Raw genomic sequence first — 6,110 nt, forward strand, 5'->3', positions numbered from 1 at the left:
TATGTTATCATAATTTTAATTGAATATAGTTTATAGTAGACGTAAAAAAATAAGCTGTTAAACGGGCCAAAAGTTAAACATAGGAAAGAGAGGCCCAATCAAGGTTGCCAAAAGTTGAAATATATACTGATGTAAAACATAAAATTATTAAAATATATGTTGTCTCTGCTGTAAAGTTTAGTCATTAAACTGCTTACTCTAAGATCGTAAAACCAAGTTAATACTGTAAGAGGGTTTACGGTGTTCGAAGACGATACAGCGAGGTCGACCAGAGCTACGGCAAGGTCGACGACAAGAGCTACGGCGAGGTCGACAGACGGCGCAAATGGCGGGAACGAAAGCGAAATCGAATGACAAGAACAAAGGCGGCGAGACGGAAGGCGAGAGATCGAGGGCGCGACGGAGGACGAGTTTGAACATCGAGATGGACGACGCAACGGAGAATTGAAAAAGCAAGATAAGCACAAGAATTGACCTGTGCGACGAAGAGTGAGGAGAGGACCAATTTGTTGAGGAAAACTGTTGCTATGTCAGCGGTTGGTGAGTGAGAAGCGACTGCAACGTCGATGCCTTTCTCTTTGAGCGCTAACAATATGCATTTGGCGTGAGGATACAGAGAGGGCATTTCACGCTTCGATCGACACTCACTGAATTTTCAACAAGATTGATTTCATATATTAGAGAGTATAAATGAAATTAGGTTAAGGAAAAGAGGGTAGGAAGTAGGAATGAACCAGTAGAAAGGCCAGAGAGAGTGTAATTGAGATCGAAAACCACGAGCTTTGGCAGAACCTCAAACGCTTCGATTATCTGCAGCGCCTCACCCTTCACCTTCTCTGTCTTCTCCTCCATCACACTCTCTCTCTCTCTCTCTCTCTATATATATATATATATATATATGCTTTACAAAATAAAGAATTGTATGGATAATAGTATTCTATCCAAATTGAAATCATCCGAAACACAAACGCGAAGACCTTGCATCTTGTTGTAGACGAGAGAAAGGGGTAGCAGAGAGAAAAGCGCAGAAGAAAGAATATCAAAACTTTTATACGGGTTATAATGTTATCCCGTATAAAAAAAAAGTTTTCCAGTATTATATTTATTATATTTTTTCATAATGTTACTTTTATACGGTTTATAACGTTTATCCGGTATATTTATTACATAGGTCTAATGGGTATTAAAATTGTTTTCTATATCTGCTCTTATTACAGATTGTATAGAAATTTTTATTATCTATTACCCTGTTCTTTATATTTGTTCTTAGTGTGACCGTATAAAAAAGTTCTTATCTATGATATATTCACCGTATATTTTTTATATCTGATGAATTTTAATAGGTATAAAAAATTTAGGTTTAATATATCATTGGTCTCTTATTTTGAATGTATGGTTCAAAATAATTTTACTCTTAAAAAAAGTTTACTAAAGTCTCATATTTTATTAAAAAAATATTCAATATGGTCCTTTTCGTAAACGCCGTTAAATTCATAAGGGTGCAAATGCTAGCGTGGCGAAACTTCAATGACCTGTTTACTTCGATACTTATGTGTCTCTGTGAAGTCATTTTAATGTGTAAATATTTAAGAAAAAAATAAAATGAAGTAAAATAGGTTAAGTCTAGGTTAAAGTAAAAAAAGCCATTTATGGGTTTTTCGTTCTTGTGAAGCTGGTGATTCTGCTATTGATTCCTTGAAAGTGTAAGTGGAACATCGTACGTAAGTGAGGTAAGTGGTCTTAATCTAAGCCTAATTAGTTGATGTTCTTGTTGTGTTATTTGGGGGTTAGGGTTTAATTTGATTTTGTGTTAAATATAGGTATTTTCTTCGATTGACGATGATTTTGCGGGTATAAAAACTTGTTGTTTAAATCAAATTTATCTAAGAATCCTATTGCAATTTCTGGGTTTAACAATCTGGTGAAACTGGTCTTGTAATCACTGTGGTGTGGTGATTTACTGAAGGTCAAATTTGAAGAGCATACGTAAATGAGGTAAGTGTTGCTAACCCTAGCCTACTTACTTGATGTTCTTGTTGTTGGATTTGGGGGTTAGGGTTTGAGGTGGAAATAGAGGGTGGAGTGGAGGTGGAAAGTGATGGTGGAGAGGAACTGGATGGTGGAGTGGAGGTGGACAGAGATGATGGACTAGAGGTGGAAACTAATGGTGGAGAGGAGGTGGATGGTGGAGTAGAGGTTGACAAAGATGGTGGACTAGAGGTGGAAACTAATGGTGGAAACTAAATCAAATATCTATCATGTGTTTTTCGTTGATATCCATTTGGGACCAAAGTACACAGTTTTAAATTGAAAAAGGGACCACATTGCACATTTTTTGACCAAAGGGGAAACTAAATTTAACATTACATATAAATACCTGAAAGTAAACATTGAGCTTCACCTTTCACATTGTTTCTGCGTTTCTGGCTTATGCAATTTTCAGGTTGGTGCCCATGGATATGCTTGCAAACTAGGGTTTCTGTGATTTGGGTAGTGATTATATATGTTTATGATTTGTTGCAGGTGTGAATTGGGTTTCTAGGTGTCACGATTGTGATTTTTTTGTTCATATTTGGGTTGGAATTTTTGTTTTGCAGGTTAGGGATTTCGATTCGGTTCTTGCTTAATGGTGTAAGGCGCAACGCATGGTGGAGATTTTGCCTTGATTACTGGCGACACAGTTTAGGGTTTCATGGTGGCTAGGGTTTGATTTCTGGGTTTTCTGTTGTTTTTCTCTGCTTCGAATCATAGGTCTGTGTTGATGATGGTGACGGCGACATGGGCCTGAGGGTTTGGTGATGGCGCGTTTCGTTCTGTGCAACGGTGACAACACTGATAGGAACACCACTTTCACCACAATGTTGAACCTAGAAATGACGAAATCACTCTTAGATAAGGGTAATTTTCTTTAACCCAAACTTAAACCTATCACTTACCTTACGTCATTTTAATTTTTTTAAAATATTTACACAGTGCAACCTCTTCACAGTGCCACGTATTCATCAAATTGAACAACTTACTCAAGTTTGCCCACGCTAGCATCTGCACCGTTATGATTTTAACAACGTCACTGAAAAGGACCTTATTGAATAGTTTTTAACTAAATTTGGGGCCTTAATGAACTTTTTTCAAAAGTAAGACCATTTTGAACCAAACCTCCAAAAAGAGGGACCAAATGATGTATTAAACCCAAAATTTATTTTGCACTAATAGTCGTGGAGTAGCAGTATTATGACAAATTCTTTTGTATTGGTTAAACCTAGAACGTGTATAAAGAGTGTTGTGATGGAAAAATTATAATAAATTACAAATAATTTTATACCAATTACACTCAAAACATGTATAAAAAATTATTTTTCTATGTCGGTTAGACCTAGAACTGATATAGAATGTTTAATATTTTTCCCTAACTCTCCTTTCGTGCTTCACTTTCTCTCTTATACATGTTCCTCCTTTCTTCTCATTCTCGTTTCACTTCATTTGCGCTTTACTTTCTCTCTTATGCACGTTCCTCCTTTCTTATAGGATAATTCACATAACAAATTTTATTTAGTGGATTTCTTTGTCAAAGTGATTATGAATTCATCAATTGTTTATTTCACTAGGCAAAAGAGGTTCTAACTACACAAGGCATTACTGTTCATTCATTCAACTCAAACTTATTGTATGAATGACATTTTTAGTTTTTTTGGGAAAGAAGCCTCAATATACCTTATGACCCACAGCCACCTTAGTTCAACAAAAAAAAAGGCATGTAATAGAGGTCGAATCATGCACTTTGCGTGATTAATGGACTAAGTTATTGTAAAAAGAAAACATAGGAAGACCATGGCTATTCTTTCATTTTGATTAATTGAATAGAACCAAAGTAATGATCATATATTTTACACTCCACAAGTATTTCAGATGCACTTCAGTATGTTTGTCAATATGTTTAGTACATTTTTTTTTATATTTAGCTTTGTCATTTGTCATTATTTTCATTTGCACTATGTTAATAATTGTTTCTTTGCTTTAGGTGATGCTTCAAGATGCCCTTGTGATACATTGATGTTTCACACCTTAAGTTTTCCCCTGAGATGGTGAATGACAGCTACTTTAAGGCTTAGAGACAAGGCAGAACAGGGTAACTGATGAGTGCATATTTATGCCCACATTTATGTCTTAAAATCGAAATTTTTGATGAGATATTTGTGCTTAAATGATTGATTTAAAGTGAAATTTTGACAATTGGATTTACTGGGTTTGGGAATCAAAGATGCTTAAAATGTGATTTTTAGTTGCATAAATTATTTTGGATGTTCTAATGTTTATTTGTGCAGCTGAAGTTAAAATTTTATTCATTTAAAACATGAAATTGAATNGTCAAAGATGNTCCAATCTGGTCAACTCAGGACTCTTATGCAATTTTGAAAAGAAAGAGATGGCTAAACTACAATTAGAGGAAAATTTTGGACTTATGTGTAAATAAAATAAANTCACATCACAATCTCTTAACTTTAATGAATAAACCATATGTCTATTCTAGGTCACAATTAAATGAGTTTTCTCAAAGTAATTAATTATGTGCACAAATAATTGAGAAAACATTAAACTNAATAAGAGTTTTATCAAAATGAAAGTACTTACAATGATTGTCACATGATGGAACCAAGTCCCATTCGCGTTACATGATCCTTAAAATTCTTTGGTGGCATGCCTTTAGTTAAAGGATCAGCAATCATCAACTCAGTGCTAACGTGCTCAATAACCACTTTCTTTTCTTTAACACGTTCTCTTATGGCTAGATATTTAATGTCGATGTGCTTACTTTGACTTCCACTTTTATTATTCTTAGCCATGAAAACAACAGCAGAGTTATAACAGTACAACTTCAGTGGCCTAGCAATTGAGTCCACAACTCTAAGCCCAGATATAAAACTCTTCAACCAAACACCATGTGAAGAAGCCTCAAAACAAGAAACGAATTCAGCTTCCATAGTAGAAGTAGCAGTCAAGGTCTGCTTTTTGCTACTCCAAGATACTGCTCCATCAGCTAACATAAAAATGTAACCAGATGTTGATTTTCGTGAATCAACGCAGCCAGCATAGTCTGAATCAGAGTAGCCAATTACTTCTAAATTAGCAGTTCGTCTATACATGAGCATGAAATCTTTTGTTCCTTGAAGATATCTCATTACTTTCTTTGCAGNTTTCCAGTGGTCAACACCTGGATTACTCTGATATCTTCCTAAAATTCCAACTGCAAATGCAATGTCAGGTCTAGTACAAACTTGAGCATACATAAGACTTCCGACAGCTGAAGCATATGGAATTTTTTCATCTGTTCCCGTTCAAGATCATTTTTCGGACATTGACTTAAATCAAGTTTATCACCCTTTACAATGGGAGCTACACTTGGTGAACAATTCTTCATATTAAACCTCTCTAAAACTTTGTTGATATAGGTCTCTTGAGACAAACGCAAAATGCCTCAAGATCTTTCCCTATGGATCTTAATGCCAATAACATAAGATGCCTCTCCCATATCCTTCATGTCAAAGTTCTTTGAGAGAAATTGTTTCACTTCATATAGCCAACCCTTGTCGTTGGTTGCAAGCAAAATGTCATCCACATATAAACCAAGGAAACAAATCTTACTCCCACTGACCTTTTGGTATATACATTGATCCATGATGTTTTCTTCAAAACTGAATGAAGTGATAACATCATCAAATTTTAGATACCATTGGCGAGAGGCTTGTTTTAATCCATAGATGGATTTATTAAGCTTACATACCAAGTGCTCACTGTCTTTAGAAGAGAATCCTTCAGGTTGTTTCATGTAAACCTCTTCTTCTAGATCACCATTAAGGAATGCTGTTTTCACATCCATTTGATGTAACTCAAAATCAAAATGAGCTACTAATGCCATAATTATTCGTAAAGAATCCTTCTTAGACACAGGAGAAAAGGTTTCTTTATAATCAATTCCTTCTCTTTGAGTGAATCCTTTGGCAACAAGTCTTGCCTTATGTCTCTCAATGTTGCCTTTTGAGTCCTTCTTGGTTTTGAAAACCCATCTACATCCAATGGATTTTACACCATCAGGCAACTGAACGAGATCCCAG

General features: G+C 35.3%; 1 long non-coding RNA gene across 1 annotated transcript; it reads right to left on the bottom strand.

Moving 5' to 3' along the window:
* Positions 1 to 80: 80 nt before the first annotated feature.
* LOC111241842 lies at positions 81 to 1,061 on the bottom strand. Its single transcript, XR_002668169.1, has 2 exons — positions 735 to 1,061; positions 81 to 647 (listed from the first exon to the last, which is right to left on the bottom strand). It is a non-coding gene; the product is annotated as an uncharacterized LOC111241842 (long non-coding RNA).
* Between the last annotated feature and the right edge of the window lie 5,049 nt (positions 1,062 to 6,110).

Source organism: Vigna radiata, chromosome 6 (assembly GCF_000741045.1).
Source record: "Vigna radiata var. radiata cultivar VC1973A chromosome 6, Vradiata_ver6, whole genome shotgun sequence".
In the NCBI taxonomy this organism is placed as follows: Eukaryota; Viridiplantae; Streptophyta; class Magnoliopsida; order Fabales; family Fabaceae; genus Vigna; species Vigna radiata.